Below are 25,348 nucleotides of genomic sequence, written 5' to 3' on the forward strand. Positions count from 1 at the left end.
TTGCTTCTAAGTTTTTGATGGGTAGAAATGTGTATACTTCAATAATATATGTATTTGTATACATTGGTTGGTATGTATGGTATGGATGGAAAGCACATACTCCCATGACTCTAAATATAGAGTAGAATCTCATAAGATTGTACAGTGAGACTGCTACATATGTAGGCAAAGGTCATCTAAAGCTTTTATGTATTGTGGCAGAATCATTTTATAGCTTATGAGCTACCGATGAGATTTTCTATCATAAATACATTTCAAAATGTATCTTTTATAATCGCTTTCTACTGCATTTGAGAAATGACTTTGGAGCCATCATGAGGAGAATTTAAAGGATAAAAATAATCGACCATAAGAAACATAAACAATATCTTTTGTATCCATCATTAAACCATGTATCTTGCCTATCTCACCAAAAGAAAGCAACCCCACAGAGAAAAACCGAGTATTATGAATTGGCAACTGAGCTGTATAATTAAGATGCATCAGCCATTTGCTGCTATTGTTTGTACTAGTCATTCTGTACATTTACACTGAAGTGGAAGACAACAGTCTTACTAGTTCCAACCACTGAATTAATCCATAGAATGCATGAAAAAGGATGGGCATGCTTTATTAACATAGACAGGAATATATTACTGGCAGGAAATTGCACAACCAAGATTTTTTCCATGTGAGAGACAAATATTTTACAAACTGAATCACAATCTTTTACAGGACTTCCAGCTAGGGAAAAACTAGGACAATTATAAATATTGCTCATATTAAAGTGTAGGTTGTGTAATACCACATCTAATTCTAGGGAAATGCTGTGACTGTCCAGGGTTTGTTCGGTGCTGAAACCAGCACAATGAAAGCCCTTTGTGGATATTTCTGGTTAATTTATACCAGTCATGCATGTATAAAACTGGAATAAATTTGCCACAGCTTTTAGTGAATTCTTCTTGTTCAAATGTCGGGGCAGCACAGCCCATTCCTTCATTAACCTACCTGTGAAGAAAATAGATGGTGGATGTTTGAAATTGCTCCTGCAGGGGGGGAGTGAAGACTGAACTTTAAGGCCTTCAGCAAAAGAGAAGCCTGCTGTGACACTAGCATTTTGCTGTGTGCTGTAGAAAGAGAGGAGGAAAACCAAGAAATGAGCTTTGATGATTCCACACCCCTCCTCACACCTCAGCCTCCCCCACAGTTAATCTTGGAAAGAGGAAAGGCAGCCAACATCGCCAGGAGTAGCAATTTTCACAAAATATCCTCCTGAGCAGCCAGTGTGCCACACTTCCCTCCCCTCCTGCTCATCCGCCTGCTTTCCTCAGGCACTCGGTCCTCTGCTAATCCAGGATATGCGCGGGGTTCCCACTGGGTCCTGGGCTCGACGCGGAAATGGAATTTCCCAGCTCCTGTAGCCCTCAGCACCTGTGTTGCTTGTGGGTAGTTGGGCTTCTACGTCCCCGTCTGCTGAAAACACGCAGTCTGCACTCTACGGGAGCAGAGAGCACTGTTTTGTAGGTTGCACTGCTTCTTTGTGACTGCTTACCTTGCTGTGTTTGGCCTGCTTCCCGCATCTTATTATTTAATATATTTTATTGCAAAAGTAAGTGCTCTCGTGATGTTTCCTAGAGTAGTGCAGCCACCTCCCTGTCTGAACGTGTCCCCTGCTGTAAGGTGGCAGACGCTTCAGGGAATTAACTTGCAGACTCTGTGTGCTGTCTTCATTTAAACCACTTTTTAAAGAACCAGTTAGAGAATTATTATCATCAGTATTATAAGCATGTGAAATTTGGAGGGGGGGAAAAAAGCAAATACAGTGCCCAGAGTAAAATAAGACCACACAATAGCAACACGGTTACATTTATGGATTGTGTATTTTGCTCTCGAAATGCACCTGATGCACTCTGTCCAGCTCTCTATTTAATGAATCTCAGATTTCTGCCTAATCAGTTTTCTTCAGCCCCACCTTGCTGGGGATCTATGGAATCAAAGTTAATCTGATTTGAATGTTAATTAACTCCAAAATCAAGATATCCCTTTGTGCTTTGGTAGAAACGTTTTGATAAACTTTGGTAATATGACCTCATTATTTGCTAAGGTCATTCACTTCACCAAAAGGCTTTAGCAAAGATTGTGAAAACCCTCTGGAGATCCAATGCCAAAATCAGACAGATATCACATGGAACGTTGATGCTAAATTTGGTTTAGGTGTGGTGAAATTATTTTTATATCAAGACCATTCAATACCTTTAGATGGTGGTCCATACTGGGGTGTATCAGTGCCGTTTTTAGGTGGACCATCCCCCAGCACAGCTAGTAGCATATCCACACACTAGATACTATACTCTGTTCCAAACACGCACAAAAAAACACATGATTCAGTCAAACATAACATCAGAAATTAAAGCTATTGTCCCCCTTAATTATGCTGCCTTGAAGAGACGCTGCTTTAAGGATTACAATATTTGTAAATTGTTCTTAATTTGCTAGCTGGTAAGCATTTATTCTCATCTCAGTCTATATTTTTCGCTGTGAAAAGTTCCATTCTGTATCCATTGAATTCCTTTCTTATTAATTTGTTCCAATTTAATTAAATGTGCAACTATCACAAAATGGGGTTTGATTACAAATCCAAGTCATGTTTTTAGGTTCAGTTTACCATTCGTCCCTGATGAAGTCTGTTTTCCGTCATAGCACCTGCAGTTTTTACCCAAATTAAATGAAAGGGGCTAACACTTCAAGAGGGAGCATAAATTAATTACAACCTATTAGACATTGGTGTACTCTATACACTTACTCTTTTACTTGTCATATTCAATTGGGCTTTATGAAGCTGATGCTTATATCTTAACACATTGCAGAAGCTGTGTTCTGTGTGCAAATTGATGGCACCCTCAGAATGTAATTGATTAGGACAATCTGTAAGGTTTGAAAATGTGTATTTACAGTAAGCATGGTAAACATGAAAAATAGTACCACCTTGATCTAAAATTGAAACTAACTGAAATATGATAATCATCCCATCTATACTAGATAAATTATTCAGCCTGCATGGCTAGTGGACCATTTTGCCAGCAGCCATTCACCCTACCAACACTGCCGCTCTTGAAAAAGATTTGAAGCTCTTCACTGATTTTCAACTCCCCTCATCTGAATTTAACAAATAAGGTATCACTATCGTGGAGATAATGCACTGAAGGTAGGGTAAAAGCCACTGTTTTGATAGAATAATTCTGCAGAAAAATCCCTCTTCATGTAATACCAGGATTTTAATTGGGCTTAATGAAATGGATGACATTTTGAATAATGCAAGTGAAATTCATGTTGAATCTCATCGGGGATATCATGGGCATAATGATTCCTGACCAATTATAATAAGTTGTTTTTTTTCTGCCTTTTTTCCCTGTCCCCTCCCTGTTGCTAGGTTTATGTTTGAACTGTGGGATCATATTACTATGCAAGTATTGGGTAATTAAGAACAAATACGTTTTATTTACTGTTTATGTTTATATTGCACCACTTTCTGTGTATTCATTTCTGTGTTGAGACACTTCTGAGTAAACCTAAAGCCCCAGTCTCTGTGGACAGGGGAATATGTTTTATACCAGCATTAATTGGAAGCCATTACAAATAAAATAAACAAATTCCTGGAATGTCAACATGAAAGGTACACTGAGACCTTATCATGGCAGTCACCGTCTGTAGAGTTAGATATTAATGGTAAAATATCAGTACAACTTAGTCATTTCCGAGAATTTTACCAAATAGCATGAAATATCCTTAATACATGAGCCGGATTTGAAATAATTACATGGCTGGGGAAGGCACGGGATAGTTCTTTATCCAGCTAATTTTCCCACATCACATAATAGTGTATTATATTAGACCACCTGAGTTGGTGATGAGTTAATTTCCTGGAGTTAATTACTGCTTTTTAGCATATAAGAGGGCTTGCCTTCCATTAGTTCTTATAATGCATTTTTGTTTCAACATGGCAAACAGATACAGAGAAGGAAAACCTCATGTCAAACCCAATTAATTTTGCCTTTCTGATGCTTCTTGACCTGCTAATACAGCAGGATTTTAAAGCGCTGTTTGTGCTTTGTGGAATCATTGTTATTGCTCTCATTATCATCTGAGCGCCCAGTGCTATCATTTGTCCCCTTTGGTGGGGCTGAAACCTGGTACTCCATCTCCGCGATATAACGCAAATGCTATAATTTACATACAAATTTCCTGCATACTATTTGTCATACATTTTGCATGAAAAGTTTTCCTCAAAAGGTAAGCATGGAGTGTTAATCTTAGTCCTAGTCGTGTACTAGCAGGATATACATTTCCCGACTGAATATTTGAATGGCTTATGTGATGAAAACTGGAGTGCATTGTTAATAATTAAAATAATAATAAAGAAAAGGTACATATTTCAACATTCGTGACACAGCTGCTTAAAATGCATAGACCAAGTACTGCTCAAATATTGATTTTTTTTTTTTTTTTCCTCCCCCCTTTCTCTCTCTCTCCATTCTGTTCTTAACCAAGGTTAATTTGATTTGATATTTACCTCTCTGTCATATGCCTTAAAATAAAGAAAGAAAATCAAATTACATGAGGCTGATCTGAAGTCAATAGTATTCTAATCATATTGACTGCAGTGATCGGTGGGGTTAGGTCCCCCTGTCACCACCTCCTATCCTGAAGATACATCATGTGATGAAGGCTTTATGGAGTTAGTGTGTGGCAAGCAATACAATATTATTATAGAAAATTAAGAAAACTACATTGCAACTGTGGATTAAAAAAAATATTGATGAACACTGAAATGCATAGTAATTATTATTCTCTTTCCCCCCCGTTTTCTATGGATTTTTTTTTTAAATGATATTTATTGTATATTACTTATGCATTACATACCTTTCTATATACACCAAAAGCAAACAGGGTAGTACAGAGGGATGAATAGAATTCTAGTGAACAGCAGGACAGAACGTGCATGATTTGAATAATATCTACCCTGCGATGGAGCACTATTGAATGCCTAATGTTAAAAATGGGCCTGTAGTATCCACAACCTGGGATGAATGCTGGAGTTCAAATAGCCATGACTCCCATTTCAGTAGGACATTTTGTGAAACTCCCTGCTCTATAAATATGAATTAGGTAACATTCCGGAACCTTAAGAACTGAAGAAGCTGAACCTCCACTTTGGCCCTCTACCCAAACAAACTAGTAAAAGCAGAAAGGTTGGGGTTGTTGCTTTACATCTCTTGCCCTTGCCCTTGCAAGTCTGGTCCTTGTATACATAGTCTACCAGGTATGAAGGCCCTGTAATGCCATCAGCAGCCTGGGAAAAGTGTTGATAGGTAAACGTGGATGGAGTTTTCACCAGAAGACGTGTGTTGTGTAGTCTTGGCTCAAGTGCTGTACAAAGTGTGTGTGTGTTGCAACTCCATGTGACTTAAATGCTCTTGAAGGTCCCACTGTCAGAAGTGATTTAAATCTATTGTCTATCAATTCCACTAACTCCATAGAATTGCATATAAGATCCAGCCAAATAAAACAACAAATAATAGCTTTCTACTGCAGTTCATGGGATACCAAAAGCTAATACTCACTACTCACTTCAAATCTCCTCACTTAATGGTAATGAGATTTTTTTTTAATATATATATCAGTACTTGTATAACCTTAAAATGACCTCACCGCAGTTTTAGAGTCAAAATTCAATAAAACTAAATTCATAAATACTTTTTTTTGGTAATGCTGTTTTGACTTTCAGCAGTCTGTGATACCAGGGTTTAATTTCACTGTTATTGAAGTACTGCTGTCTGAATGAATATATTGGTTTATTTATATCTGCATGGAAAGAATGTTGTTCTCATTGTATTGTGGAAAATTATGCTTTTTTAAAGAAGAAATTTCAGATTTGCTAGAGACTGAAGTATGAATTTGGCTGAGCATGGTTAAATACTGTATTATACCCTTTTTAGCATACTAATAATTTGTGTGGACTACAATTTGCCTGCAGTGCACGTGCAACTTTCCTTAAGGCTGTTTATTTACAATGATAATGAATTCCTTAGGACATGGACCTGCTGCACATGATCTCTGCAAATGGAGTACATTTGTGACCTTTTTACTTAGTTTTCCATCTGCCAATGAAAGTATCTAATCAAGGACAATTTTCTGGCATGCATTTATATACGAGTTGGACACTGCTAGTCACTTGTGGTTATTGTTCCTTGAAGTATGATTTACAATTTCACAACTGTTTGTGTGTTTTTATTTTTATTTATCCAAACCCTGCACTACAAATGACACTTCCAATGGCATCTGCTTAAAATTAGGATGAATAAAATACCTTGCACATTTCTGACATGACTTTGAAAGAAAGACTGATGGAACTGCATTGTTGTAATCAACGATATCTAAGTAGGCCTCATTCAATAGGCTTCTATTCATAATTTAAATGCACCTCAATTAATCATATTTCCATTTTTGTATAACGATAGGATAGAATAAACTATTTTTTTTTCTGCAATCTTGTTTCTTTAGGCGGATTCTCATGAGGTATTGATGAAGGATACCATAATCATGCATTCTCTTTTCCATGGAAATGGAAAAACAACATGGATGCAGACGAAGAAACCTGCAGGTAAGGTCAAATGCCAGCTAAGCTGGGGGAATAAGCAGCTATGGGCCATACCGTTATACCGTGAGAATGGGGTAGGGTCAAGGGAATGATACTCAGTGAGATTATTAAGCATTATACTGACATCACCTGTTTTTCAATAGGTAGCTTTTGAGTGGACACTATTTAATACTTATTGGTGGACTAGCATGTTTGATCTTATTAGAGCACAGCATTACTGGTCAATTGACTTTTTAATAGATACCTTCAATTGAAGAAGTGTGATGGGCTCAATATTACTTTGAGTGAATAAAGGCTTCCCTGGAGAGATTTTATTTTCTGTGCTTCAAGGAGGGGGGAAAAAACACTTTTCTATACGTCCTAATTTTAAACGTCCTTGTGCTATTTGCATCCACAGGGGTACGAATTCCTGTAAGAAATAACAAAATCAGAAATGTTCCAGCTACTAAAATTATATGCTAGATAGCTCAAATGAGCTGCTGTTTTTTTCTGAGATGTAAAAGCTTGAAGATGTAACATTTTATATTATACCTTTGGAATTCAACCTACTCTGTATTTGATAGTGGAAAAGCTGTATCACTACTGATGCTTTTTAACCTATTCATGGTTTTGATAAAGTCCATTTTCTATTTAAATATTATTGCAACTGCTATAAAAATGATTAAATTATGATCCTATGAATGTTGCAATCCTATGAGTGATGAAATATGTATCCAATATTCTTCCTCATATAAGTGATTTCAGCACTTGTTAACATTTACTCCACCTGACTGCCAGTTTCCTTTGTACTGCTAAAATAAATGTTCTCTAATGCTCTTTATATTACAGTGGAGCATACTGTATATAGATATAGCTGATTGATGTTCATTTGGTCTTGCTTTTGTAACATTGCTTAGAAATTACATTCCTCTAGTTCAAGTAGTAGCCATTTGTCTTTTAAACCAAACATTAAAACACTAAGGCATCAGGCATTAGTCATTGTTATGCCTTAGTGCCACCTCTGTTATTTGCAGTTAGCCCAATTAATTGTACTTTATTTTCATCTCGTTACCATATTGCACCAACATCGTACGTTTAGCATCAAACACTGCTATAGTGTTTAAACACTCTATCAATGAATGCAAAAGTCTGTCACTTTTGTTTTGCCCAGTGGATAGAAGGATATGTCAAGAGTGGTCACAATATGTAATAGATCGTGTACACACATGACTAATGGAGATGGTAAGGTATTCTTCTTGTTAGCCCCTGGGTATCTGATGCCTGTTGTCATTTTTCCTTTCATTGTGATATTGATCGTTCAAGCATTTGGTTCTCAGGGCTGTTAATAATAGTTATAGTGCTCATAGCGTATGTATTTGTAATTGCATCGAAGGCTTCTGATTTACTGAAGGCAAAAGAGAATGAATACGAAAATGCAAGCATAAACAAGTGTGTAAATATTGCTAATAAAATAAGAGAGCTAATGTGAGTTCTGAGGGAGAAAGGAGTAGCCTAAATGCTCTAAAAATGAAATTTTGTAAATTAGTTTAATTCAGCTTTGGCATCCATCTGTAGAGTGAACACTGTTACAGTGGATTGGAAAGGAATGTAGTAGGTCAAAGAAAAAAAATATATACTTTGGTTTGTGAAAATCCTATAACAGCTGAACAGATGAAAATGTACTTGACCTTAAGATAGGATCTCAATATCTAGAAACTCAAATTATTTCTTCTCTCAGAAGGTATAATTCTGTTGGGCACTTTTCACAGGAGAAATCATTCTTGCTTTTCTTCGTTATCATCTTGTTTATTAAAAAAGTATATACTCATGCTACAAATCTGTCTGTACACGTCAAAATGATAATACAATGAATAGAATACACTTGGTTTCTCTCGTATAATGTTCATGGTAATATGATTTTATGGTTAAACAGCAACCCAGACATACAAAAAAAGGATGTGAAAGAAAAACACCATTGGTAAGATAATGTTAAGTTTAAATAACATGAATGCCTGCCCCCCTCCTGCTGTAAATTATGCAGTGATTGGAAATGTCATTTTGCATTTTAATGCTTGAATGAAAAGAGACATTATATTGAAAAAACAGAGATAGACAGTGTCTTTCACCTTTGTTTCCAGTTTGGCTTTAAGCCAAGCTGATGCTATACGTGCAATTTCATATGAAATTGAAAGCGTCCCGCATGCAGTTTCCAGTTTTGTTGTTAGATGAGCACAAATTCCAGACCTAAACCGAACCTTAGGAATCTAGTGTCTCTCCTGGGACAGAGGAAATTGAATTGGAAGAGCTCCTTTTAAAGAAACGGAAAGAAGAAACACGAGCCCCTCTACTGGGCAATGATATGTTCAGGTATATTTCTCACTGAAAGATATGACATATATTTACTTCCTCATTTCACATTGAAATGGGTCTATCTCTAAGATCACAGCTCTTCAGATGATGGTCAGGAAAAGGAAACTTGCTCATCCTGTAATTGTGTGAAACACAGAGATGGCAAATTGACTTCTTGATTTAGACCCAGCAGAGAAACCAAAAAGCAATGTGCCATTTTCAGCTGTCTTGCACAATTTAACTGGCAATTTCATCTTGTCCAAGCTGTCAATTTTGAAAATTGGCTGTAAAAAGACTTCCCGAGCTCCACAGCATAATTGTAGCACCTGGGGGAGAGCCAGGCCACAAGCAGCTACTATTTCACCCTATGGCCATGAAGTGCTAGAGGCTTCTGCATGCCTTTCTTCAAAGAGCAGTGAGAGTGGCATTGCTGAAGTGGATATACTCCCCAGACTGGTCTGATCAAGGAAGAGAAGTGTCTTTGGGTGCGCTCTAGAGAGACGGAGGGTCATAGCACACTCGAAGAGGAAGAGTCAGAACACAAACTGCTTTAAAGGAGCTTCTTCGCATGGGCCCAGCTGGAACTTCCTAACTGCTGGCAGCAGGTCTTTATAATGGTCTCCAGAGGATCCACCCAGGACATATAGGACATTGCAGGATTGCACAGGGGGCCAATCATTGTTTTTAGGTGGTCTTTTGAAAGGGGGGAATTCTTACTGGATAAGCTGTTGCAAATATATAAGACGTGACCAAAAGTGACGCTCACAGTCTGGTATAATCTAGGGACTGAAAGCTGGTATTGGCAAATTCCCCTGCTCCGCTTTGTTACAAAGTGCGTTATTAAGATCTGTTTGCACAGCTGAAGCTTTATTTTCCCCCTTTAAGAAGAATAATTTATCTCTAGAAATAATTAATTGGGAGAAAGTGAGCAGTAATTTATATAATTAGAAGCTGGAAGGTAGGAGACAGACCCAAGCTATGTTTTTGTCACTGGGTCTAGCAATTAACGGCAGTACTTCTTAAATGGCTGCTAGGGTTTCTCTGCATATGCAGTGAAGCTTTGAATATTCATCACACATTGTTTAAGGCAGAATCTCAAATGCATATAGACTTTACTCTGATTTGGCTAACTTCACTTAACTGGTTGAAAAATAATGTTGATTTGAGTTTTTTTCCTATTACAACTGAAGTTTAGTGCTTGTGGCTTTTGTGTTTTCAATGTTGATACAGTACAGAGGTTATAAACGTATCAAGTAATTGTAAAATACATTTTAAAGCTGTTATCTTTCATCCACTTTACAAACACAACTAGCAACCCTCCCTAAATTGGTCCCTCTATCTGTATGTCTGCATGATATAGTAAATAAATACATGAGGCTGCCTTTTCAAAACAGCCTACTATGTGGAAAGATGCTTAAATGAAATGGTTTTGGCAGCATGCTAATTCACAACTAAACTAGTTTCATGAGACTTATAGATATTGTAAAAACAAAACAATTGGTTTTATTTTCATGTGAACAACAGGATCCTTTCATTTCAATCATAAAATAAAATCCCCGGAGATGATTCTTCAGATTCTTTTAAAAGCTACGTGGCAGCATAATTTAGGATTGATATCTGTTTAGAGAACAGCTTTCTTTTATTTTTCCCCATGGGCATTTTGCAGGCACAAATCGCAGATCGCACTCACCCACATTTCACATTGTTTTCTTAATTTGTGCAAGAGATGAGATTTTGTACCAGTGTATCAATTCAGAATATTTCTTCTGACCTCTCTTACTTCTTGATTTGGGTATACAGTGCTCTTCTATAATTAGATTAGCATTTTTATTGGCATCAGGCAATAAAGAATTTCAGCAATCTGTTCATACGGACACTTTTTCTAGCAGTCTGTTGGTTTGACTCTTAAGGAGACGATACGTGCCACCACCAAGCTGTCATTTTTCACGATTCCCTTATGACAAAAGCTGACAACTTTAATTATGGTGCTATTCTTTGTTCAAGGTAACTGTTGCAAGAATTTCACAGTACAGAGTGAAAAAGAAAATATAAACAAAAAAAATAACCGCTTGTAATTTGTACTTAAAGCTACATCTAAACAGTCTGAAGGCCATCCAATTTTAATCTCTACTCTTAAATTGTTATACAAATTATGCCTCAAGGAATGATAATGTTTATAAACCACATAATAAAAACTTGTTTAAGAGTGGTTTTGAAAACTAATGAAGAATCCATAAGGGTGTCATTTCCAAATGTTTTGAATATTCATTCTAATTTGAAGCACTTTAATATTGGTCCACAAATCTATAGTCTCCTATACCTTCTGCCTTCACTGCTGAATACTCTACATGTTCAGGTGTGAGGTTTACATTACACATAAATTGCTGTTGTCTGGCTTGATTGTACACCTTGCTGACCAATGGCAGTTATTCCCTGGTCCTCTGCACATCAAAGCCAAGTACACTAGATCCAGAAGAACTATATGATATTAAACTATTAACTGCAAATACAAATACTAATAAATAATAATAATTAATAATCTAGGTTTGTAATCCTGAAAAACAGACAGACAAATACATTAGCATTATATGGTAGATTTCTATTAACTTATGATGTTTGCACTGTTTATTCATTTGCAGAGATAAATCTGGTCAGTATTTTCTGATTGTCTAAAGAATAAATACTATGCTCTAAAATTGTATTTTTAATACAGAAGAATTTGTTTTGATTATAAACTGGCACTTTACTGGCTGTTTACCCACAGCAAATGTTTCAAATAAAGGGAATTAACATGTACTGCTATAACCATAGAGCACACCAATTATTTACACATGTGTAGAACATATGGAGAATATACCAATGCATTTTGATATCATCCATAAATACATTATATCTTCATGCTTTATTTAAATCTAACTATATTATTCTTTGTTAATTGTTAAAACAAAGATGGGAAGGTGTAAAATAAGGCCATAATAAAACCCTCAGGGACAGATTCACAGAGCTATTTCCTCCAGCACTAATTTTGACAAATATGCAAATCAACTTGCTACTCTGTCTTGCTTTATGAGTATGCTTGTTCGTTCCAAAATGTTTTTCAGTTTTTAAAACATTGTCAAACCCTGAGATTGATAAATAGTTTAATTTGGCCAATTTGGTTGCTGTATTGATACAGCCCTTCAAAAATGAACCTAAAGATATTCTTTAGGAATCTTTATTGTGAAAGATTATAGAAAACTAGTTTGGAAGAACTGTCACCTCCTCAACTCAGCTTTCCAAAAAACATCTGCACTTGACTGTCCTGATCCTCATTATAAAAAGCAGCATCTTCAATAGCTCTCAATAGCTTTTTTTTTTCAGAAATTCATTACTTTTAGAGATATAGGTAACCATATTCCTTATGTTATTTATTCACATAGGGGGTGCAGTGTTAAAAGGGAATTGGCAGAGCTATTGTTTCATAAGTCATTGTACTTTGCAGATGTCACACAGGTTATATCCTCCTCAAATTCCTCAAGTAAAGGCTATTTTATACCGCCTCCTTTAGCACCTGTGGTTTTTCCATTGGAACAGTCTGTCAGTTCCTTGTCCTTTGCACGGAATGCATCCGTCTCTTGCTGTGGGGAGCAAATATGTAAAACTCCCCATTATTTTGGATTCATTTCTTTCTCCTCCTTTGGGAAATATCACTGTAAAGTATCTGCTCCCATCTGCTCCCTCGCTCCTGAGATCTCGAGACTTGGAAACCGTAATTATCGACAGGCGCTGCTGGGACAGGAAATCAACTTTTCCGATTGCCTGATTTGCTCGGAGACGTTGTACTATAACAACTGCTCACAGTTTACGGTGTTTTAATTAAAAAATGGTTATGCATTGTGGAGAAGATCCAAGGAAGCATAGGACATGGGGCGGGACATCTGCCCTTGAGATTCAGATGACAGATGGACCTGATTCATAGCAGTACGCAAGCCTCCATTCTTAGCACATAATTAGGAGAAGACTAAAGATAAGGGGCTGGTCAAACCAAAGTTTGCAGGGACAGGCTGGAGGAGAGCTTCTTATGGGGAGTAAACAAGAAACCACTGTTGCTGTTTCCTATTAGACCATTTATCCTGATCAATAAGATCTTCACAGCCAATGACAAATGCATTTATTCATGCATATTTGTCTCATTATTTTCTCAATTTAAACATCCCCTTCAACTGTGAGAAACATTTGGGGAATAAAGATTGTTTACTCTCATTTCTCCTAGTCTTAATAACACTCTTGTTTCACCTAATACATCTTAGGGGATATTACTGATATTACATTTAGATAGACGCATTCAGCAATACTAATAATCTAGTGATAAACAGGGTTTTGTTTCCTGTTATATTGTACCTTACATTAAAGATTTTGTTTGTTCAGGACTGTCAATTTCTGAAGGTATTTTAACTGAAATATGGAAGAATGTACTGCTTAGGGAAACGTAAGAATAATTGCAGCAGCATTTCTGCAGCAACTGATTGGCAACACATCAAATCAAACTAATATTGGATGGTCAGACACTCTGGAGGAGTAGCACTAATTTATATCCATATAGAAACAGGTGTGTATGAAGAGGTAGTCCAGGTCATTCTTCACCTGTTACCCCAACTCTTCTTTAGCTGTGTCTACAGAAAATTGCAATTCAATTGTCATGCTGTATTCAACTGTGTAATCAGTTTCTTGTGATTCAGTGAATGCTGTAGGCCTAGATGTAGTGCCTCAGTGGTCTACCTAAAAATGATTGTAACAAGAGGCTTCACCAGTTTATTTAGCATGATGTTGTTTAGCTATCAGCCACACAGCGGATAATGAGCTATATTTTATTACTACTAAAGTTTTTCTTCCTGATCATCTTTCCTTAGTTTTCCATAAGGTTTCTATAGTTTGTCTAGGTGAAAAGTCAATTGCAATTGATCAGGACTCTCTCTCAATCTCCCCTTTGTGAATATTTCCTGGTAATTGACACAAACTCTAGAATTCATTATAGTTAATTGGGTCACCTTTGCCATTTTAACAATTTGGCTTAGTGTTACCGATTTTTACATTTTTTAAATTTGTTTTGTTTCTTCAAATGAAATGTATTGATCTCTTTTGTTTTAAGGCAAGTACCAATAATCCAGTTATTGACAGGTAGTTGATTAACCTTACATCTTCAGGGAATTAAGTAGATTATTTTTAATGACGTTTTGAAGTAAAGAAAAGCAAAACATAAATGAATAAACTATTTCATGCTATATAATGTATAAATATGAAGTTACTGTACCCATTAAGTAATAGGACATTGTTTAAACATGTTGAAGAAGAACAATAATTAGTAGACTGCTGTCAAAGGTTTTCAAAGATAATTAAATTAAATATATACACCTGATTCGTTTTTTGTATTCTTTCTGAGACTGAACAAAATTAATTTTTAAAAGGAGATTTGATCTGGAAGTTTGCAAAACATTTCTCTGAATGTTGGGTATGTATAAATGAATCGGTCTGTCTGGTGAAAGTTTGTGTAATATGACAGATGCATTTACTGTATCAGTTATTAGAAAAACATTTTAAAATGTAAATTCTAGATGCTCTCAGGTCTTTCTGTTTAACAACCAATAGCAGAAGATATCACCTGCACATTGAGTTTAAGAAGCAACATACCTATACATTTTCCCCCCAGATCTAACAAAAGGAAGACCAAATCAAACTTACAGCGATAGTTTAAGCAATCATTTACCTGTGACCAAATCATAAGAAATAAAGACTTGTGGAATATCCCAGTATTAAAACAAACCCATTGCATCAGAAACCTGGCAGGTTTGTTGGGGTCATACTAAAAGGATGATTGGGATGTCAATAGATGGCACTATGAAAAGAATGAAGATCTGAATTAATGGAAAAGCTAATAAAATATTTATTGTATGTATACATATGAAGGAGGAGTTAATAAATAGTTGTCTGGAGAAAGATGCAAAACCAACACAGCCTAGGGTAATGTGTTCTTTAATTTATTTAAAAAAAAAATTATTCAGAAGATGGGTGGTGAATACATTTTTAGTGGGGAAGATGGCAGTTAAAGTGGACTCGTGTCATATCACTGGTTTGTCGCTGTACCAAATCTATCAAACTCCATAGCTACATCCAAGTCCTTTTGTATAGCATTGGTTTTATTAGTCTTCATAGACATTGTGGATTGCCACCTCTGACACAAGCAGAGCATGAAAAAGTGCAAGCTAGGGAGCTGTTGTGTTAGTATATGCAAACATCTACAATACTCAATAAGTATACTTATACTTAGGGGAACCTCAGTTGGCTTTCTCTTGGCCCTGACAACACAGAGGTCTGATTGCTATTCAATTGGTTGGCATTGTGCCCAGATGATTAGTCATACTGAAAAGGCAAAACTGTGTATGTGGTTGTCTGAACCTCTCCTTGGCGCAGCTGGACTTAGCTTTTGGATGTAGCTTTTAAAACATTGAAAATATTCAAAACTGCTCCTAATAAAAGCTAACATACCTAGAGCGTTATCTGTTTTGGTCATATACATTATATTCCTATATCTGCAGACCAACATTAAGTAATGCTGTTTCACAGAAAGGCATATCCGATCTTATATTTTTATACAGATGAACAGTTTCAACCCTTAGAAATCATTAATCTGACAGAGGCTTTAGAAGGCTGATGTTGAGAAACGTATTGTCCCACCATTGGAAATAATCTCAGCTTAATGAAATGAACCGATGTGATGTTTGTAACCCATTAGGTGAAGTTCACTGCTCATTTGTTTGAGCTGCCTGCTTGCCTGATAGGAGGCCGGCCTGGCTGTTTCACTCCGACAGGATGAGAGGGCAGAAAAATCTCCAGTGATAGAGGAGCTTATGATGAAAATGAATCTTGGGAGCTGGGGGGGTGCTGGAAGTTTTGCGTATGAGTGTTTTGTTGGTGTGTCATCGATCCTGGAGCCGGCTGCATTTTTCTTTCCTTCGCAATAGATGTCTCCAAAATGTAGCTATGAGGATCGGTAAAATAATTGATTACACAAGGCTCTTTGTATGTGGTCTGCTTATACAACAGGTTTTCCTTTGGTGTGCATTTGTACTCAATTTACTAATGAGGTATTTGTATGAGTTCAGATTGACTAAATACCTTATGTGGCTAACCAGGCCTGCAATGTGACACACAAGCATATAAATGGATGCTGAATTTCTATGTATTTCTTTAACCTTTTAAAATTGTATCTTTGAAATTATCTTTTTGAAGTTGAACCAAACTTTTATAGTTAGTTCCTTATAGTTATGTATGAAACTTTCATTGCATATCAAATATATTAATGTACTAATATATAGGATAGGAATTTAAAAGAAAAACAGCACTGAAAAATGAATTCTTTATTTTTTCTGTTTTGTAAAACATATACCGTTAGATTAACTCATTGTTAATACATAAGATCTTTAGATGAATAATACATGTTTTCCTCTGGGACTACTTGCCCTCATGCTAGCTCTCATTATGAGGGGAATTCAAGATTTTATCAGGCTCTCGGATTTGCTTTTGAACTTTCTTATTATGTTCTTCATAAAATACAATGATTTACTCATTTTATATGTGTTTTTTTTTTTTTTAAACCTAGGAGGATGAATCTGGTCTCCTATGGTCTTAAAGCAAAGCGACCCCTTGTGTGAACACAGTGTAATGATGTTGTTAATAGCATACTGCTGCCATGCTTTTACTTTTGGATTTGATTTTGTTTTATTGCTGATTTAAACTTTTTTCATCAATATTCCCAAAATATACTTTATCTCTGATAAATGTGAGGGGTGTGGGTTTAACATTCAAGTCTTCTCAGTCACTGCTGAATAAGTACTTGGCAACAATAGGAAGCATAAAAAAATCTAAGCACGCTACACAAGCAGTTCTGTTTTAATATGCAATTTCTTGAGAAATTAAATAAGTAAATTGTATAGGGAGTGAAATGAAAGAATGGAAATTGTAAGTTATGTTAACATAACACAAAGTACTTAGGATGGTTGTGTTTGAAATAATAATAATTATCCAGCTGTTGTGTTAGAATTTCCACTTGTGGGCTGAATGCCTCCTAGCCAAAGGGCTTGTGTGAATGCATGTTGAATAATTTATCTCGAATAATCAAGATAATTATCATGCCCATCAACTGTTTTTTTTACATAAAAGGAATTTACATAAAAAATACTACAAATATTAATGGTATCCTCTTGCTCAAAATAATGAGTTCATAGTAATTCTTGTCACACTGTGTGCAATTGTCAACCTTGGAAGTTAATGTTTGTAGTAGTTGAGAAAGAGCATTTTGGGGAAGATAACTCCAGACCAAAAAACAAACCAACATAAACAAAATGCTTGTATACATGATTATTCTCTGAGACGATTCCTACAATTAAATAATCCACAGCATGACAAGAAAAAAGGATGGAAACATTGAAAACAAGATCAATTAAGCATGAACAGAAGGGTAAAATTAACTTATATTGATTATGCTGACATTTAGACTGCTCAAAATCATATCCAAAAACCATTTCTAATTTCTTGTTTAAAGAATGAAGTGGAAACTGTCCAACATACTGCATATTTAGAAATTATTTTGGAATATCCATCCAAAATGAAGGAAACCAACAGACTTAAATATTAGCAATACAGTTAATTTAACACATATAAGCCCCAAACTGTATAATATTGTCTGTGCCAGTGCTTATTTTCGATGTGCGGTAAAACCCATTCTTCAGTTACTCTAAACTATGCAAGTCTGCAACAGTTTTGCACACAGAATGCACAATAGAATTTTAGTTCATGGACAGCAGCAATTAGAGGGGTTATGGAACATTTTACTGGAGTATTTTTCTCTCAATTGATTTGAGAAGAAACTTGTATAACGTGGTTCAAAACACTGGGATCTTCTTCAGGCAAAGAACAAATGCAGTTTTGTGATTCTGTCTTAAGGTGTAATAATTTGTTTGTTGTATAATGATATGCACAAATGTGTCGACCATTGTAATTGGTGAAAACAAGCATCACAAAGATATCAACACCAATTACCCTGGTCTAGGTAATTAACAAAGATCAAGCAACAGATTTCCAACTGAGGTGGCATTACATGTCACATGCTCCTACAGCAGTTTCTCACATTCTGTATTTTTCCTTTACATTTTTACACTAAAAAGTGGCAGTAGGTCTTCCTTTCCACTGAATTGATGAGAGGGAACACTAGAGAGCTAGGCTGCATTTCAGATATCTACGTCTTACTTTTTAACATTGTTGAACAGTAGGTGAAGAGCAATTTCTGTCTATCTGTACTTGACTTTTTTGTGTGCTTGTATTGTTGTTTTAATGCGACAGTCCAAAGATGTTCACATTTAATTGAAACCTCGTGTAGAGTGTTGCCTCTACTCTTCAATTCGAACTCAAACTCCAGAAGTAGGGAGATTACAATCTGTTATCCAAAGAATAGTCATTAATTAAGGACACGATCCATCAACAGCTTTTGGGCTGCTATGAATAAGACATTTGGTGGAATAAAAACAAAATACTGCCTCTCTTCTTCTTTTCATATGTACAAAGTATGTATAAAAAGGAGAACCCCCTGTTTTTATCTTGTTGGCGCAGGTGCTTGTGAAGAATTACATTAACACTTGGTTTGAATCAGCAATTGTTCGGTGAGTGTGTGTTGAGGGGGGGATGAAAATGCAGAATTCACACTGATTATGGTAATGTCTTCATGGGATATAATCAATAGGCTATCCAGCTGTGCCCTTGATGTCTGTGCACCAGTCCTGAGGGACGACTGCAATGAGTGAGATGTTTGTGATAGATACCCATGGGAACATGTGGCATCCTTAACACTGTCCCCTCAGACCCAGTTTTTTCGGTACACAGGGGTCAAACAATTTATTCAGCCATAAACTGCAATAAATTACCACAGTGAATTTTACTGAATAATCTATAACGATATTAGTGTGACTGGTGGAGCTGTAAATACCAAGGTTATATGTTTGAGCTTGGATGCATTGCAGCTCAACCATTCCTGGGTTTTTGTTATCTTACTTGCAGGGAAAACAAACACTAGTATATTTTCAATCCTTGCAGGTGAAATGCTTGTGAAGGTTTTTTTTTTTTTTTATATATAGAAATTTAAAGCTCAGAAGACCGATTTTAAGTGTGAGCTGACTCGGCAATCATGAGACACACTGTGGGTTGAAGCTGCATAGCAAGCCTTATTCCCACTGTATTTTCTAAAATGTCTATTTAAAAAAGTATGTTGTGTTATCTGTTTTGAGTCTGAGGAGCAAAATAACTGCTAGGACAGAAACAAGTACTGTTTATTTTTTATTTAAATTTGTTCAAATTTCTGTGCAACATTAAATGAAAGTATAGGCCTATTGATTTTCTTTTCCTTTTTTAAACAATCTGTGAAAGATTAGTTTGAGATGGGTGCTATTTCACAGGCTCTTCTCCAGAAAGTGTAAAAATCACTTCCATGACCTGACTTTTTATTGTTGTTGAAGATAACATTTCTTATAAAAAAATAAATACAAAAAAAAAAAAATACCTTGCACATATGTAGCACTGTATGTATGTAGCACATGCACATCCCAAACCACAGGTTTGAGCAACTTACTTCATTCACTACTGGCAGTTGAGAAACCTTTGGGGTAATATACACTACTGGTCAAACGTTTTAGAACACCTACATTTTTCCAGTTTTTATTGAAATGTACTCAATGTACACTGTAGGGCTGCAGCAATCGATTTAATATGATAATCGATTATTCTATATGGTAATCACAACAACAAAAGCATTGTTTTATTATCAGTGCATTCTTATGGGGACCTGGTGCCAACATGGCATCCTATTCTCGAGTTCGCTGAACTCTGTAAATACAGGAATCTGATTGCATTTGTGTTTTTCGTTACCCATTTATGCTCATGTGTACTGCATATCCAGGTTCAGTAAAGAGATAAGTACAAGGTTTTTTGAACAAAGAAAATAATGCAAATGCATTTTTTTTTGTTTACAATATTATACTTTATAATAAAAACAAATAAACTAAAATTAAAATTAAAATATTAAACAACACACTGAAACACTATTAATAAACAGTGAACAGTAATTATCAACTAAACTCAGTCTATCAAAACCTGTGCCATCAGCGGCAGGAAAAATGGGCAAGCGTAAGGATCTGAGCGACTTTGACAAGGGCCAAATTGTGATGGCTAGGTCAGAGCATCTCCAAAACTGCAGCTCTTGTGGGGTGTTCCCGTCTGCGCTGGTCAGTACCTATCAAAAGTGGTCCAAGGAAGGAAAAGCGGTGAACCGCTCATTGATGCACGTGGGGAACAAAGGCTGGCCCGTGTGGTCCGATCCAACAGACGAGCTACTGTAGCTCAAATTGCTGAAAAAGTTAATGCTTGTTCTGATAGAAAGGTGTCAGAACACACAGTGCATCGCAGTTTGTTGCGTATGGGACTGCGTAGCCGCAGACCAGTCAGGGTGCCCATGCTGACCCCTGTCCACTGCCGAAAGGGCCTACAATGGGCACGTGAGCATCCGAACTGGACCACAGAGCAATGGAAGAAGGTGGCCTGGTCTGATGAATCACGAGTTCCAGGTGTTGAATTGGCCTCCAAATTCCCCAGATCTCAATCCAATCAAGCATCTGTGGGATGTGCTGGACAAACAAGTCCGATCCATGGAGGCCCCACCTCGCAACTTACAGGACTTAAAGGATCTGCTGCTAACGTCTTGGTGCCAGATACCACAGCACACCTTCAGAGGTCTAGTGGAGTCCATGCCTCGACGGGTCAGGGCTGTTTTGGTGGCGAAAGGGGGACCTACACAATATTAGGCAGGTGGTCATAATGGTATGGCTGATCGGTGAATAGCTCTTGGTGAAATAAAACAACTAGCAATTATAATATAAAACTGTAGGTGAATGGATTACTGCAATAGACAGAAGACTTCTAGACGCGCACACGTACATGGAGACTCAAACAAATTTGGGAATGACATGAAACTACATGGTACTGAGGGTTTTCATTTGACGTGCGTGACTACATCATGGTATTGAAGTGGTTAAATGCTCAGTCCTGTTGTCCTCCAGAGTGCCCAGAGCCTACATATGTTTCAAAACTCTATATCCAAAATTCTGCGTAGAATTTGACATGCCTGAAACGTGCACATAATGCACGTGTCTTCCATCGTGGCACACATATGCACAATATACCACATGTCTACAGCATAACTTAAAAATTACTTTACACGTAAACCTGAGTTTCCCAGCTTAAATCAGTTAATTAGTTCAATGCTGCTGGTGGTGAGAAACCAATTGATTTTAACTAAGAAATTCTAGTGTGCTTGCATTCAAAAGTCACTTTTAATTTATTCTGTACCTTTGGAAATTGCATCTATGTGCGCCACGATTGAAGACAGGTGTAGAATTACGTGCATGTATAGGTATGTAAAATTCAATGTCGAATTTTGGATATAGACTTTTGCATAAATTAGCATTAGAGAAAACCTTACAGCAAATACAACACTTTTGTCAGCGCAATTTCATAATTAATACCACAGTTGCCCTATTACTAGGAACATTGCAAAAACTTACCAAGTGCTCAAGCTTGTTCGATGAGCTCTATTGGAAAGCTAATTCTGATTTACACAGTCCACAAAACACCGTACGGTTATCATTGCTTATAAATACTCCCACAGTTTCGATGCTTTCACCCGAGTTTTGTTTCGCGTGGTGGCTGGCTGCGACATGCAGGTTCAGACATTTTTTCAGTGAGGCACACGGATGGATGCTGTTTGGAATGAAACTGTTGTTCTCTCACAGAGCTAGGAATACGGGCCAAAGATATTAGGCAATAAGGCTAAGATCAATTATATGATATTAATAAGAACGGCTTAGAGGCAACGTAGCTAAATGACTAAGTCAATGCATTTTACTCGTCAAATAAATCGCCTAAGTAGACCAATTGAAGCATAGTACAAATAAACAATTGAAGATAAAAAATAAATCAGGGAATCATTTTAACAAAATGTAACCCCTTAAGCTGACAAACCCCTCTGATATCCATGTGTACTCTTCACTGTTGTCTTGTTTGCCAAGTGTTTGGTATCCCATGAAAGCTGAGACTCTCAGCAAATTTTTTTGAAGTTGATTTGATATTTGCTTTCCAACAGTATGTGACTTCTGTGTGATATGTTCTCAGTATTGCCTGCCTGTGTCTGCAGAATTAATTCAATGTCTTTGAAGAATGAATTCAGTAGGAGGTCTGGTCTCTGTCAAAATGTTATTAAAACACGGATACGAGTGTGGAGACTTGCTATGTGCTCTTCATTGTAATGAGTGACAGTCAGATGAGGTTTCTTAAAACTGAGGGATGGTTTGCTCCCCAGGTTAAACCTGTGAAGTGATCCCTTCTCATTTCTAGCAGACGTGTGCCTCGTCTTATGGCACTGAGGCTGGTATTTAAAGATAAGCTACCAAAGTGACTTCCCTCAAGTGACATGAGGAAGAGAGTTTGGAATCAGCCAATTTGACACTTTTTTTTTTTCTCTCCCTCTCCCCGTTTTCTTCAAACTTGGGTGAACCTTTAACTTATTTCTGATTTAAGCACCATTACTTCTGCCTCTGGAAACAAAAGTAATTTTCAGAGCTCATCCAGACACAACTCGGGAGATTTGAAGTCAAAAGAACTGTCTAAAAATAAACAAAATACGTATATTGTGTCTCGATCTCAATTGGGAGGGCAGTAAGTAAGTCAAGGCACTCTGCTTAAGTTCAGTGCTCCTGGGCAAAAGCTTTCGCTATCTTTTACAGATTGAATGCACTGGAAGAAGAAGGCTCTATCTAGCAGTAAGTACATTGTTGCCAATATGTGGGCAGCTGGAGAGTTAAAAAGCTCTGGATCAGTACACATTTTGAACGCCCAGAGCAAAAAAGAATGCTATTTTATATAGGATAATCATCACGTTATACAATATAATTGTATTGGCACAGTATAGAAAAGCTCAGAGAAGTTTGCTAGATGGATGAGAATACAGATTGGATCTCAATTTTTTGTATTGGCATAAACTTTGAAGCACAAGAACCTAAACCAGGATATTAGTTCAATGGGTAAGATGACTAACATGTATTTAATAACAATGCAAGGAAAATATTTTAACAATCTCCTGAGTGGTAAATTTGCAGTATCTTGCTGCAGATAGTTAAAGCAGGTGAATGGTTTTGTCTGAGAAATAAAGTATACGTTTAATTTTCTTTGTATAAGATTAGAAGCACCATCTCTTCAATTAAGTTGCAGCAGAAAGACGACATTACGTAGCACTTTGACACCTGTGGCCCCGGCTTTGCTATCACTGCCCGACTAAGCCTTCTCAGAGCCATTGCACGAACATATCTGCCTCAAGTACGATCATCCAGGACCTGGCTTTAATTTGCAAGAAGTGGCCAGATCTCCCTTGGGATTTATGCCAATTACAGTTCCAATTAGGAGCTCTAAGATGGTTTAGGCTTGTGTACACAATCCAAGTCAGCTTCCACAAAGCCTAAACAAAACTGGAGATTACAGTATTAATGCATTTCTTCAACTACCAGTATAACACATCTTATTCTAGGCTGTGAATAACATGTGTTGCTAATACAGTGTTGAATGCAAAATTGTTTAATGTCCTGGGTTGTAATTGAATAATCAGCTAAACCTGTACAAATCTGCACCATTTTATAGTAATATTCAGTCAGTCTGTACACCCACGCACACACACACCCCCACACACACACATACACACACACACGTATATATAGTGAGAAATAGAGACGTAGAATTGTTTCAGGGAGGTGTGCGTAAAATGTGATGCTATGCTCCCTGCATGTGAAATAACACAAGGAGAGTTCAGGTGCTTTGAAGAGCAAGTCTCAAGTGACATTCCTGTGTATGTGTGTGTGTATATGTGTATGTATACACACACACACACACACACACATATATATATATATATATATATATAAATATATATATATATATATATATATATATATATATATATATATATAAAAGCTACAGAACACAATAAAGCAAACAAGCAATAATGTATATTACATAGAAGAAGTCAAAAGTTATGTCTACCTTGGAGAACAAATCACCACAGACCGATATTATGGAAAAAATCTAAAGAAGAGAAAAATGGGATGGAAGAAACCGCATGCTGCTGAAAATAAATTACCCACTTACCTCAAGAGAAAAGTAGCTGATCAGTGCCTACTACCAACACTCACTTATGGCTGTGAAACCTGGTCACATAATACAAAAATCATATAGAAACTATGGATGACACGAAAGAAGTCTGCTTGGAATAACAAGAAGAGAGAAAAATGTAATGAATGGATCCAAGAATAAGTTACAATGTGACATAATTGAAAGAGTGAAAATGCTAAAATCGCAAAGGGGCAGACATACTGCAAGAAGAACAGATCAAAGATGGATAAAGGAAGCTATTGAATGTATACCAATAAATGAAAAACTACCACATAAAAGATGGGAAGATAATGGGAAGAAATAATAACATTTGTAGGAGTGACTTGGAAAAGAGAAGCTGTAGATCGAAGCAAGTGTGGAGGTGTTCATCCAGCAGTGGATCAATATAGGCTGATGGTCATGATTTGATATCTATCTATCTAGATTTTTTTTTGTAAGTAATACTGTTCTTTCAAGCTTTAATGTTTAATCAGAAATACTACAGTGTGGGGCTACTGAGGAGTCGGTTTGTAATTTGTGGTTGCAACAAATGCCCTCCAAGTAAAATTTGCATTTTTACACGTTATCTTTATCTTGTAGTCTTGTTAAATGTTGCCAGTCCAAAGAAGGATACAGATGAGACACGTTCTGTAGACTGCCATCATCCCAATACTATATTAGGCTACATGCAAGTTCGCTTGTAACTGCATTTAATTGAATACAACATTTTATCAATTTGCATGAAAAAAAATAAATGCCTGTCTGAAATCAGATATGCACACATGGATATTTTAAACTGGAGGTTTGAGTACTGCTGGTCTATAGTCCTTCAAATGGATTTGTTTAAATATAAGGCCAATCATTTCAAGTATAATGGGTCTACTGTTTGGAATGAAACAAAAACATTTAAATATAAATGAAGAAAAATGCATTGGCTTTATTTTCTGTGTCATGTTTCCTGCACATAAATTACATGTGAATAATTTGAATAACTATGATATATATTTATTTAACTGTCCAATTTTACCTTGTTTTTCAGCAAGTAACTAGTGAGATACTGATACTAATAACTTCAGCAGAAATGCGATTTTGCTAATCTTGGCACTTACA

Source organism: Amia ocellicauda, chromosome 21, assembly GCF_036373705.1.
Source record: "Amia ocellicauda isolate fAmiCal2 chromosome 21, fAmiCal2.hap1, whole genome shotgun sequence".
Classification (NCBI taxonomy): Eukaryota; Metazoa; Chordata; class Actinopteri; order Amiiformes; family Amiidae; genus Amia; species Amia ocellicauda.